Raw genomic sequence first — 14,773 nt, 5'->3', positions numbered from 1 at the left:
AATGCTGAATCATTTCAATAAAATGTAAAAGCTTTGACTTTTATTTATAGAAGCTATAAATTATCCTCCAGATGCATTAATTTACTTGTACCTACTGTAATACCATGATTTCCACATGGTTAAATTTAAAGTAGATAATACAAGGTCCGTCTCTATGTATTTTAATCAACATATGTATGGCAGACACTATTGGCTGCTTAAATATACCAGTTCATGCTCCTCTTTTTTTTTTTAACAAGACCTGAATTTGGTTCAGGAATCAGGCAATAGCTCTGTAATTCACAATAGTGAATTTTTATCTGAGTTAACTGTATTCTACTACCTTTACAGAAATGCTTGGATTTATTCAGCAATTCACTCAACAAGCATTTATTGCACACTTAACTATGTGCCTGGCACAGGGAAATAGTAGATAGCACTGCCCTTCTGGAGCTTACATTTTACTATCACAATTAAATATCCCATATCTTTATTATGGATGCTCTTTTTTGTATATGTATTGAGACAAAAGTTAGAAAATTGAGGGGAACGCAGATGAAGAAAAACTACCTTTTAAAAACTTACTATTCATGTTAGTATTCTGTCTTGTTCAGATCTAGGATTAAGACTATAACTAGTTGTATATCTTCTGGATATAATTTGTTGATTAATAACATGTACTTATTAAGAGAATAAAAATAATAACAGTAAAAACTAAACACAATTGTGTATATTATTTAAAAGCCAGGAACTGTCAATATTACAGTTTTAAAACACAGGGAAGTTCAGAAACTATGAGTGACAAAATATTTTAGTCAATGCCTACTTTAAAACATGCAAGTGCGATGTAATTTAGGTAAAGTTTTTTGCTGGTTTTCTTTATGTTTTGAAAATCTAACTTTTAAAATGTTTAAATAAATTTATCTTTAAATATATTAACTTAATATATACTTAGACTATTACATACTTATTTACTACCTAAATTATTTTTATATGTCTTTCAGATTGTCTGCTAAATCATTAAGTTACTCCCTGTTTATGGGCAACTGACACTACTGAATTATACAAGGGAAAAAATATATAAAACAAGCAGCTGAGATAATCTTATTTTAAAAGGAGATTGTATTTATTCAGGGAAGTCTAGACTTTGAAACTCTGAGTTTTATCAATTACCTTGTCTGCAATTTCTGCAAATCATATTATAAGAAAACCAGTAGAAATTTTTTATTATTATTATTATTTTTTGCGGTACGCGGGCCTCTCACTGTTGTGGCCTCTCCCGTCGCGGAGCACAGGCTCCGGACACGCAGGCTCAGCGACCATGGCTCACGGGCACAGCCACTCCGCGGCATGTGGGATCTTCCCGGACCGGGGCACGAACCCGCGTTCCCTGCATCGGCAGGCGGACTCTCAACCACTGCGCCACCAGGGAAGCCCTATTCCAATTTTTTGAAAGTATTTTTTTGACTTTTGGGATATCATTCTCATCTAGCTCTCCCCTCATTTTCTAATAATTATTTTGAGCTGCTTCACTGTTTCCTTTCCCTCATCACCTAGAATCACATAGTTAATAAATGAGAAAACGGGAATACAAATTTTATATCATAACTAGGTGACATTGCCATAATAAACAGCTATCACATCTGTCTCCTATCACAGTTGCCATCACATTAACGCAAGTCATTCATTTATTTATTTAAAAGTAGACAGCAAGTACCTACTGTGTACCAGACACTTTCTTGTTGTTACAGATATATCAATGATCTATGCAGACAAAAATCCTTACACATCTGGAATTTATATTCCAGCAGGAGAAAAGACCACGAATAATAAACATAGTAAGAGGTAAACTATGTTGCATGGTAGAGATGTTGTGTGTGTATGCAAGGAGAATCAGGAATGATTGGAAAAGAATTACAATCTAAGTTTAATGGTCAGGATAGGCCTCTGTAAGATGATTGACACTTGAGAAAAGAAGAATGTGAGAAAGTTAATATGAAGTTATCTGATACAAGAACATTCCAAACATCAGGAAGAGGTTGAAAGAGCCCTAAAACTAAAGGGTCTCTGATGTGCTGAAGAAAGAACATAGAGGTCAGTGTGCTGAGAAGGGGGTGAGCAAAAAGTTCATAGAGTTTGAGGGTTAATTATGTAGGACTTAGGAGGCCATTGCAAAACTGAATTTTACTCTGAATGAAATAGAATGTCTTTAAAGGATTTTGAGTACGTGTAAATAACATTCTTAATGAATCATTCTGACTACCATGTTGTGAGAAAACAATATAGAAGAGCAAGGATGGCGGCAGGTAGACCACTAAGGGGGCTTTTTTTTTTTAAGGGGGCTCTTTAATCAAAATGAACAATTGCTGCTGAGAAGAGCATAGCAGCAGTAGTGTGTGAGATGTCATCAGATTCTGGATGTATTTTGAGCATAATATCAAAGGATATGTAAATGTGGAAAAAAAGATGAGTTCAAATAATTTTTTTCTGAGCAACAAAGATGGGATCAGCATCAATGGAGAAGGAAAAACTGCATCTGGAGAAGGTTTTAGCTAGAGTGTGGCAGATGGTACCAGACTTCAGGTGTTTTTTACATATTAACAGTAAGAGATGGCTATTCTATAACCATGAGGAAATGAAGACTAGGCGGTAGGATATATAGGGTTGGCCAAAAAGTTCGTTTGGATTTTTCTGTAAGATGTTACAGGAAAACCTGAATGGACTTTTTGGCCAACCAAAATAGAAGTCTGAATTTGAGTACAAAATGTCTAGAAAGATGTCTTTTAATGCTCTAAGATGAGATGAGATCGCTTTGCAAATGTAGACAGAAAAGAGAAAGAGAGAAGAGGACTAAGCCCTAAGCCCAGGTCATTTCTGGATGACTCTCTTTCAAACTACTGGAAAAACTCCTAACTCTTCTCTACGATTTTGATCTCTGTCATATCTAATTTATCATACCTAATTTAATCTCTCCACTATTAGTATAATTACTTTTCTACAAGTATTATTTCATATCTCCCACTGTGAGAGAAAAAAGTGCAAAAATTGTACCTTGATGCACAAGATGCTTAAGAGTTTAAGCCATACCAATCTTATTTCCTATCCTTCCTTTTCCATACTGTGCACTATATCTCAGTCATATTACATTCCAATCAACCAAAAGCCACCCAAAATTTTCATATTCCTGTTTCTTCACGTGATATTCCATTTCGAGATGCTCTTGTTAAGTGTTCATTCAATGAACTCTCATTCTTCTTTTCATTCATAATTCAAAAGTGACCACTTTTATGTGGATTTTCCTGATCTCATTATGTAAATTTGTCTTTACCTCCCCTGTACTCCTATAACACTTACATGCAGTTTCTTGGTGAAAACTTGTAAGTCTATACCCCATTACCCTGAGGATTTCTTAAAGACAAATTCTATATCTCATTTAAATTTGTATCCTGAGCACCTAAATAGTACATATAATATAGGAGATACTGACTGAATGAAGAGAATGAAATGTTTCAGTAAGAAAACAGTAAAATTATTTGAGTGTGTATCAGTAGTCAGTTTTTAAATTGGTTACAAATATATCTGCTTTGGGGGGTACATAATGCAATAGAGAAGATCATAAATACTTATTACTAGATATGTGTTCATTTTATGGAGTACTCTTTCTATATAAAAACATTTTTATTATCCCTCTGGGTAGTGAATCAGCCAAAAGTAATCTGGGAATGTGCTTATTTTGGAAGAACTCCTTGATAACAGATGTAATATATAAGGTTAAGACTGATAGAGTGAAGAACATTTTGTTTTAAATATCAAGAATTAAAAGAACATAAAGAAATTCAAATGAATAGACTGATTCAATATAAAAGACAAAATAACATCAGTCTATGTCAATGGAAGTCTTTAATATACTTTTATTTTTATCTAGGCCATTTCTAACATGACCAACTGAAATTTATCATTTGGTAATGGCATAAACAATAATTTCACTCTAACTAAGGATATTGTTTTCAAATTGTTTCTTTTTTTTTTTTTTTTTAATTTTTTGTGGTACACGGGCCTCTCACCGCTGTGGCCTCTCCCGTCGCGGAGCACAGGCTCCGGACGCGCAGGCTCAGTGGCCACGGCTCACGGGCCCAGCCGCTCCGCGGCACGCGGGATCCTCCCGGACTGGGGCACGAACCCGCGTCCCCTGCATCGGCAGGCAGACTCTCAACCACTGCGCCACCAGGGAAACCCTCAAATTGTTTCTTGATTAACCGTGGTGGGATCATTTGAAGAGACCAAAACAATCAATTCATTTGACAAGGGCTATGAGTACTATAAAGTATTTGACCATGCATTCTGATATTTTCAAAATTGTAGAAGGATATAATAGTGTTGCAAGGACCTGAGATGAGTTATTTTTAAAACAATTTTATGTGCTGTGCCCTACAAACACATAAGATAATTTACCAAGAAAAAGTGGCAGTGATATATTAGACCCAGTGACGACCAATGTTCTCCAGTAATTTTACCATTTTCTTTTTTGAGAATGATGATTGAGTTGTTATTTCATCAAATTTACTGCATGCATAAAATCAATGTTTTTTTTTTTAAGTTTTAATAAGTGGCCAAATATTGGCTGATTATTTTTCAAAGTCTCAGGCAGATCTTATCACATCCCTTTCCTTCCCTCTCCCTCTCCCTGTCTTCTTCCCTCCCTGCCTCCTTTCCTTTCCTTCCTTCCTTCCTTCCTCCTTTCCATCCATCTTACATTCCTTCCATCACTCATTTCATCAAATACATACTGAACATACAACTTAGTATTCTGTTGGGTGGGTATATAAATGAAATGAATGACACAATTCTGCCTTGCTGAGATTATGATATGGTTAAAAATAAGGCATGAATATAAAAAAACATTAAAGTAAGACAAAATTCATGGGACTTCCCTGATGGCGCAGTGGTTAAGAATCTGCCTATCAATGCAGGGGACACGGAGTTGAGCCCTGGTCCGGGAAGATCCCACATGGTATGGAGCAATTAAGCCCATGCGCCACAACTACAGAGCCTGCGCTCTAGAGCCCGCGAGCCACAACTACTGAAGCCTGCTCCCCTAGAGGCCGTGCTCCGCAACAAGAGAAGCCACCGCAATGAGAAGCCCGCGCACTGCAACGAAGAGTAGCCCCCGCTCGCTGCAACCAGAGAAAGGCTGCGCCCAGCAACGAAGACCCAACACAGCCAAAAATTTAAAAAAAAAATTTAAGAAAAGGACAAAAGTCATATGACTAAGTACATAACAAGGGACACAAGACAAAAATATTTAAAGTGCTATCAGTTTCTGTGAATGGAGAGATCTCTGTAGGATTAATTAGCCTGGAAAGTCTTTGTGGAAGATACAATGATTGTACAGGCTCTTGAATAATGGTAGGGTTTCTATAAAATATATGCGGCAAAGGAAACTTGGAAGGTTTTAGGATATACAATCTTACGGTATTGGGGATTAATCAAGAAGAATTTACTAAAATTCCTTCATTAGACCACAGCAGTAATTCAAGTGTGAAGTAAGAGTGGAGTCTCTGAAGGGATAAAAGTCTGATTACTTATGATAAGTAGATTACATAAAATAAAGGCAACAGATTTGAAGAATTTTGACATAAAGTTGAGGGCAAAAGTGTCCAGTAAAAGCTTCTTTTCCCCCCTAAAGTGAGTAAAATCAAAGTTTGAAGAGAAAGGGGATAATACATATCTTTCATTTGAGAATAAAAGATGTTGGAGGAGAATGAGGTAAATAAGAGAGCAAGTTTTTTGTTACTGTTGTGTGATTTTTTAATAGTTCAAGAATGTGTAGAGTTGGAGACAACATTCAAATTGGGCTTTCCAAAGAAGAAATTAAAGAAAGATCAATTAGGTAATAAATATCACTTTCTAGCATAAAGATGTTTTTCTATTTTGTGACATTTTAAAGTTTTATTTAATTACATCTAAGTCTTTGAAATTGGGATTCCTAATTTAGCTTGTCATGTTTTGACTTCCTTTGAATCTATTTACTATGTGTGTCTCATTGCCTAAAATATCTAGTACTTAAGTTAACCTAAGTTAACTGATCCCTAAAATATGCTTAACTGGAGTTTTAGTCACTAATGTGCTATTGCTTTGGTATTACTGACTGCAGTTCAATTAAAATCAATTAAGTTCATCTCAAAATGAAAGAAAATTTTATCTTGCACTATCATATCAGAAAACCAAATATGTAGAATTTACCTCACAATGGTGATCAAGGCAGAACAACAAAATACAGACTAGAGTCACATGCGTAGAAATGATGTTCTACTTAGAAGACTAAAGAAGCAAAAGTATGAACTTGTGTATGATCATAAGGTATAACCATACCCTTCTGTAATTATTTTATTGTTCCCTTTAGATATTAATTTTGGAAATTTACAATATTGTTGACTTTTTCCATTCACTGACAATATGTTTATGAATGAGGTACAAATCCTAAAGTATATCTTCTCAGGCTTTCAAAGTGATTTGAGAAGGAAGAGTAATGCCTACAGTAGATAAGTTTGTGACCAAAAACTCTGCCTCAGGTATTTGAATACCATTACACCAAGATTTAGATTCCTTTTCCTACCTATTTCTGTGTAAATAGCTTAATATTTTTTTTTTTTTTTTTTTGCGGTACGCGGGCCTCTCACTGTTGTGGCCTCTCCCGTCGCGGAGCACAGGCTCCGGACGCGCAGGCTCAGCGCCCATGGCTCACGGGCCCAGCCGCTCTGCGGCATGTGGAATCTTCCTGGACCGGGGCACGAACCCGTGTCCCCTGCATCGGCAGGCGGACTCTCAACCACTGCGCCACCAGGAAAGCCTGGGCCCAATATCTTTTTAAGAACATTCTTCAAAGTAATTCAAAATTGATACTAAGATCCATCCATTATATCCCTTATTAGGCCATCCAAAATTTTTTGTTGGCATTCATTGAAATATCTTCTAAATTGATTACTTTCCTTTAGATAAGTGACAGGTTTCTTAAGCATTTGCTTTGTTTCTTAAGACTTAATTTATTCAATTACTTAACTTTTAACATCAATATATCTAATAATTCATTCAGGTTAATAGTACACTGTTGCTTTCTTTTGTCGATGATTCACCTTCCTTTTTATCATAATGTTCGTCAAATTTAGTTGGCTTGCAGCGTATTGAATACTTGTTTTTTTCCTATGTACACTTCACATGATATAAACACTTCACAGGGAATTGCTATTGTGCATACACTTTCAGCTACATTTGACATCTGCTAAGTAAAATATTTGATGCTAAATTTCAAGAAACATAGTGATCATTCCTTCACAGATTCACTCTTAACCTCCTTTAGACTAACAAAGTCATATTCAGTATTCATTCATGAAAAAAGTATAAAGCATATTCTGAACATCTATCATGATATTTTTAACATTAAAATATTGTCTATTTTTTCAAAGTTACAAATTAAAAATTTTAATTTCTAACAGTAACCTACAAAAATACAATAGAAGTATTTGGCTGAGACTTTAAACAGATTTAAACACATGTAATCATATTGTATTCAGAAAGGTACTTAATAATGCAATTATCAATATCATATTCCTGATATGATTTACATGTTAATACTTAATCAGAAGTTAGAGTTAGAAGTTAATTTCCTAAACAACAAAAAATATCTCACTATTAGTTACAGAAATAAATTTTTCTCTAAAATAAATATTCTATCATCTTAAGATTTTCAACACACTGAACTATAAGGGTTACTCCTACTGCCACTCACTGGCCCAATCCCCTAAAAAACTGATAACCAAGCATATATTCATCTCAGTTAGATTAAATAATGCTCTCTGAGAAAACTGTCAAAAGAAACCAAATCCTTTTAAAAAGAAAAGGTGTCTAGGGTGGTGAAGAAGCACATGAAAAGATGCTCAACATCACTAATTATTAGAGATATGCAAATCAAAACTACAATGAGGTATCACCTCACACAGTATGGAGGTTCCTTAAAAAACTAAAAACAGAGCTACCATGTGATCCAGCAATCCCACTCCTGGACATATATCCAGAGAAAACCATAATTCTAAAAGATACATGCACCCCGATGTTCATTGCAGCACTATTTACAATAACCAAGACATGGAAGCAACCTAAATGTCCATTGACAGAGCAATGGATAAAGAAGATGAGGTACATATATACAATGGAATATTACTCTGCCTTAAAAAAGAACGAAATAATGTCATTTGCAGCAACATGGATGGACCTAGAGATTGTCTTACTGAGTGGAGTAAGTCAGGCAGAGAAAGATAAATATCATGTGCTATTGCTTATATGTGAAATCTTAAAAAAAAAGGTGCACATGAACTTATATACAAAACAGAGAGTCACAGATGTAAAAAACCAAATTTATGGTTACCAGGGGGGAAAGAGGGGGAAGGATAAACTGAGAGATTGGGATTGACATATACACACTACCATATGTAAAACAGATGACTAATAAGGACCTACTGTATAGCACGGGGAACTCTACTCAGTACTCTGTAATGACCTATATGGGAAAATAATCTAAAAAAGTGTGGATATATGTACATGTATAACTGATTCACTTTGCTCTACAGCAGAAACTAACATAACATTGTAAATCAACTATACTCCAATAAAAAAAAAATTTAAGGTGTTTAGAAATCTCCAAATAAAATCTCACTGATGCCTGATCCTCTGATGGAGACTATGTGTTTCATCAAAATACATATATTGAAGCCCCAACTCCCTGTGTGGCTATATTTGGAGATGGGGCCTCTAAGGAAATAATTAAGGTTAAATTAAGTCATAAAGGTAAGACCTTGATCCTATAGGATTAGTGTCCTTATAAGAAAGAGACAAAGAGTGCTTGCTCTCTCCACATCCATGCACTGAGGAAAGGCCATGTCAGAATATAGCAAGTAGGTGGTCATCAGCAAGTAAAGAAGAAAGGTCTCACCCGAAATCCAATCAGCTGGAGCCTTGATCTTGAACTTCAAGCTTCCAGAACTGTGAGAAACCAGAAATCCAATCAGCTGGAGCCTTGATCTTGAAATTCTAGCTTCCAGAACTGTGAGAAAATAAATCCCTGTTGTTTAAGTCACCCAGTTTACAGCAACTTTTTATGGCAGCATGAGCTGCCTAATACATCTTTTAATGGTGTGTTACCCCCACTTAATTCCTGATACATGAACAATTTTCATCTTTTTTTTAGGGTATCACCATTGAGTACAAATCAGATTCACCAAGCATATGAGGAGATCCTTTGAAATGAAAGATGCCAAAGGAAGGTATAAAAGTAATTTTGAAGAAAGAGAACAATGTAGGGGACATGACAAAAGCATAATATTAAAATTAAACAATAATTGCTATCTTCAGAGAGATTAAAAAAGATGAGATAAAATGATACAATAAGAAATATATATTCAACAATTAGAGAAATATCGTTGGAAATCAAAAACATAATACCATTTAAAATTTAAAAGATTGAAAGGTAAAATTTAGGAAATATTCGAAAAGTAAAATAAGAACATAAAGTATTTACGTATTTTCCGTGACTTCTTGGGCTGTAACTGGGAGATATTTCTGATCAAAATAAGAGAATGGAAAAAGCAAGATAGGGAGTTCAGAAAACAGAAGGTCAAAGACAGGAGACAGGCAGAAGTATTTCCTGGATGATGGTGATAGAAAATGCTAAAATGACAATTTCTGTAGCAGGTGTTAAGAGTTCACACTTTGAGAGTGGAGAGATTCCAGAAAGTTATATCCAGTTGTGTGCTGGTGAATGTCAACCAACTTTCAAGAAAAGTAAATAAATATAAACCCCATTTTGTAGCATTTGCTGATTTCTGTGGCATAAACACTCCTAACCAGGGCTGAAAATGTGACATCACTGACCTCTGATTTGGGAAGAGATTTGCACAATCGGCTCTCAAGAGCTGGTTCGAGCCAGCTTCAGCCGCTACTTACAGTCAGGGAAAAAATAATGCTGAGCAAGTAAATTATCTTACCTCTTTGACCATGAAATAAAGTTTTTTTTAATATTCCATAGGAGTGTTTTAGGATGAATTAATTACGGACATATAGAAAACTAAACAAAAGAGAGAACAAGGTAGTTATTAACTCCAGGAAGGCCAACAAGTAAACTGACAACCCAGAGGAGAAAATGCAATATAATTATTGATTTAAGCAAAAGCTGATATAATTACGTTAGCAGGAGCACCAAAAAAAAAAAAAAGTGAAGGTTGGAAAGGGTAAAAGTTTTAAATCATTTTAGTGAAAAAATCAATGGTTAATATCCAAAATTTAAAAAATAAGAGAGAGAGAGACTTAAAAGCACACACAAAAAAGTATTATAAGAAATAGCCTGAATAATTAGAAGTTAACTCTAGGGAATAAAAGGCAGGATAAGGAATGTGTTTTCCTCTTAGAAGCCTTGTGGTACTACTTGTGCTTTTAGTCTACACATATTTTTGACAAAATTAAATTTAAAATTGGATAAACACCACATAATGTGTTATTTTAAAAATAGGAATGTGTTCTGTTGTAAATAATGTTATTTCATTTTAAAGTATTACTCCAATTTTTTTTAAATGTATGGAACTATGGAATCAAGAATTTGGAAGAGGTAGCATATTCATTACAACTCGTGAAATGACATTGTCTAAAACATTTCTAATATGGTCATAATAGCATGCAGACTTTCTGTTTAGTAGTTCTGGAACCTCTGGCTCTGCTCATTCCAACCATTATTGGTCTGCAGCTGGGAAAATAGCCTCCAGTTGAGGGGCCAATGCCCATCTTGCTTATCGCCTTTTCTTGACTCCAGCTCTCACTCCTCCCTTTCTTGGGTCAGTAGGTTCTTCTAAGACTTCTTCTAGCTATTTTCTACTGTATTTCTTAGGAAGGAAATTTATAAATTGTCTCAATGTCATTCTTCAGTTGGGCTCTTTGTCAATTTATCTGCTGTCATTCCTATAATTGTGAGCCATTTGAAATTCATTTTTTGCTTGTTTCCTAAGCTAATTCATCATGTTTTTCTATTTTTCTTCCTTTGTTCATTTCCATCAGTTTTTGAGATTAGCTTTGGGAATAAAGGGACTGTTACTGTCTCATAATTCCTATTGGTTTTATGTTGGTCTATAATACATAAGAAAAACAAATACTGAAAAAAAAGCAAAATTGAAAAAAATTATTCAAATAAAAATCTGTTCTTTTGTACAAAGCATATATTACAATAATGTAAATTACTTTATGAGCAAAATAGGGCCATATTTCAGTTCTCAAGCCCATAGTAAATATGAAAATGCTGGCCTATATTTTGATATAGTAACAAAAGTCTCTCCAGAAACCTGTGAAAATTACAGCAAAGTCATTTGATAGTCTTTCTTTCCTATAATTTCACTTGTGTACAACTTAATTGCCCTTTTTAATATTAACTCTATATCATAGATTGTTCTCTTTTATATATACTCAGTTTCTTCCATTATTCTTGAAATTTTAGATCCTTTCACATATCTATGAGCAAGTTGTATTTTTCTATTTTTTAGAAAATCAGTTTTATGCCCACATTACATTAACATGTTCATCTAATTTCCTAACATTTCACTCCTGAGGTATTTTTGTTTCCACTATATGTGTTAAGCATCCAATATAACATTTTATATTTTAAAGTTTCAGGGGAAAAAATCTCTTACATAAATTGTCAAATATTCATCAGAATCCATTTTAAAAAATATTGATATGACAGGAGCTAAGTTTATTTATTCATTTATTCTACAAATATTACTCAAGTAGGTCCTATATGCTAATAGAATTCCAGAATTTGCAATAGATTAGTGAACAAAACAGGTACACATCTTGCTCTCACCAAGTTCTCAGTTAACACAACATTGATAAAACTTACTTATAGTATTTAAATTGTATTAATGCACCCTAAATTCTTTTACTTCTTCATTTTTCAAAGTTAAAAATTCGTTGCTTTGCAACTCTGTGAGGTCTCACTAATTAAAGTTTTTTTATAGCTTAATGCTAAGAATTACTCAAGCTGTCTAATATTAATTATCACTTGAGGTAATACAATGCAGGCATGTTTACTTTTCAGTTTGTGAAAATTAGCATTAGTATTCCAGTAAACTCAGAGGATATTTATTGCATGCTTTACTTCATTTAATGAATCCAGTTGTGTCTCATATGCATAATATAACAACAATTTTAGCCCAAGTGTTCTTTTTTTTTTTTAAACATCTTTATTGGAGAGCCAGAAAAAAAAAGGCATAGTGCATTTAGTCATACTGTAAGGACCTAAAGTAACATTAAAAAACCACTTGGTAGGCATTAACATATATACTCTACCAAGTGGTTTTTTAATGTTACTTTAGGTCCTTATACAGTATGACTAAAAGCACTATGCCTTTTTTTTCTGGCCCTCAACTCTAATGTGATAAAGGAATATTTAAATGGTTCAAGGTTTACAGTTGCCATAGATATTATTCAATAAAAAATTTTAAGAAAAAAATAACCCAAGGATTTCAAGGAAGTTCTAACTTCATTATCATGCACAATGGTTTACCGTTTGATATACAAATTTGACTAAATTTATGTACAATAGAACCCGTGTTTTGCCAAAGTAATGAAATTATATCTGAGCAGCTGCCATGTTCCTTAGGGAACTTTCAATGTGGATCCAAAGTGTTCCTTGATATTATATACCACATATAAATAAATGTACTATGAATCACAAGGACTTAGTGGCCACTGTAACAGAAGGTTCTGGATCTGATATCAAGATATCAATCTTACTCCTGACTCTGCCCGGTAGCTCAGTTTGAGGTACTTGCCACTTTGGATCTCATGTTACCATTTATAGAATGAGGTGACTAGTTAGAAGATCTCTAAAGTAATCACAACTGGCTCTAAAATCTAAGATTACACATTATGTGTGTACATATTTACATACATATTGTCATATATATTATTATTTAAAATATTGTTGTATATAATATATAACATATATATATATATTACATATACACACATATGAAAAATTAAAAGAAATGACCAAAACATTAGAAGCACAATCTAAAATATTGGTGACTCTTCTAAGATTTTAATTAAAATATCAAAAATTATAGCTGTCAGGTAGAACTGACTCCTCAATGCCCCAGGAGACAGTATAATGCTGTGGGTAAAAGAGAATGTCTCTGGAATTAGGATGTAACCAGATTTCTCCATGTACCCACTAATGCAGTCACGTTGGTGTCAATAACTAGAACATAAGGTTGCTACTGGATTAGATGACTTAATATATGCAGAAGGCATTGAAGTCTTCCGGGCACACAGTAAGCATGCATAAATGCTAACTCATATTATTATTTCCATCAACATCATTGTTAAAGATAAGCTTCAGAAAGTCCTTGCAAAATTGTATATTTTTAAGAGATTTAATGTATTCTCACAACAATAGAGATTATACCTCTATTAACCACAAGATGGAATCCACCTTCTCATCTATAAAAATTTTGTTTCCTTACTTATAGCAACTGAAATAAGAATATGTGGTAGCCTTGTTATGTGGAATGTGGCTTTCATGATTAATAAGTTTGTTTTATAATATCACTTTTTAGTGTTTCTATCATTTTTCTATTTTAAAAGTATCTGACAATGTAAAAAACTGAGTAAAACATTTAAATGTATGCAGATTCACATATCAAAAATAAGAATGATTCAACATATTTAAGATGTGTACACTTTTCTGCATGCTTATTATATATCAATAAAAGTTTTCTTCAAAAATACTAATCTTTTCTTCATAAAATGCAATATAAACTTAACATTACTGGTAATGGTAAAGCCAGGATGGAAAGCTAGTATAGTCGTAGGGGGGAGAGAATATTATTTCTTTCATATAACAAAAAAATTGAGTTTTATACATGTTAATTCTCAAGTGAGAAATGTCAGAGGCAGTGAAATTTGCATGCCATTACCACAGCCTTCAAGCAGTAAAATCCCTGGAGAGTTACAGAGTTAAGTGCTTTGTTGCGGGTCTACATTCTATTTGGCAATCTCAGACGACCACTTTCTTTTCTTAAGTATATCCTTCTCATTTTCATGGTAAAGAGTCATGTAAAAAATGCCCATGTGAAAAACTAGAATTGGTTATAGGTATAACATGTGGGAGAAATATGAATATACTTAGCCCAGGCTCTGAGTCATTTAAGTCATATAATGCCCTAAAAAAGGCTTCTCTCATGAAAAAGTTGAATGTACATATTTTGAACTATACAGATTGATATATTTATCTAATTGTGTTGAAGGAAAATATTTTATTAATGCAGGGTTATATATATACACATATATGATATAGATACATATTTAAATTTCATATAAATATATAATACAGAAGCCTATATTAACAAATAATATATAACATATATAATATTGACAATGTACTCTATTTAGAAATATAATATTATGATATATACACAAACATGCAAGATATATACCGCAGTAATTATATATATACACATATATATGAAGGAAATCATGATGCATCCCTTGAAATTCTAAGGTTTTACTACTTAAAACTTGTTAAAATTTATGAGATTAACATTCTATTGTGCTTTTTACATCATTCTGTCAAATGATTGTCATGTAGTCAGTTCATGAGTATGATTAGAGAAACAAAGATTTCCTTATTCATGAATTATGTATGATATCATTAATTATATTCCACAGGTGCTTTATATATTAACTCTTTTTAATAGCA

Source organism: Grampus griseus (assembly GCF_964374135.1).
Source record: "Grampus griseus genome assembly, chromosome: 4".
Taxonomy (NCBI): Eukaryota; Metazoa; Chordata; class Mammalia; order Artiodactyla; family Delphinidae; genus Grampus; species Grampus griseus.
Note: the sequence above shows the minus strand (reverse complement) of the source record.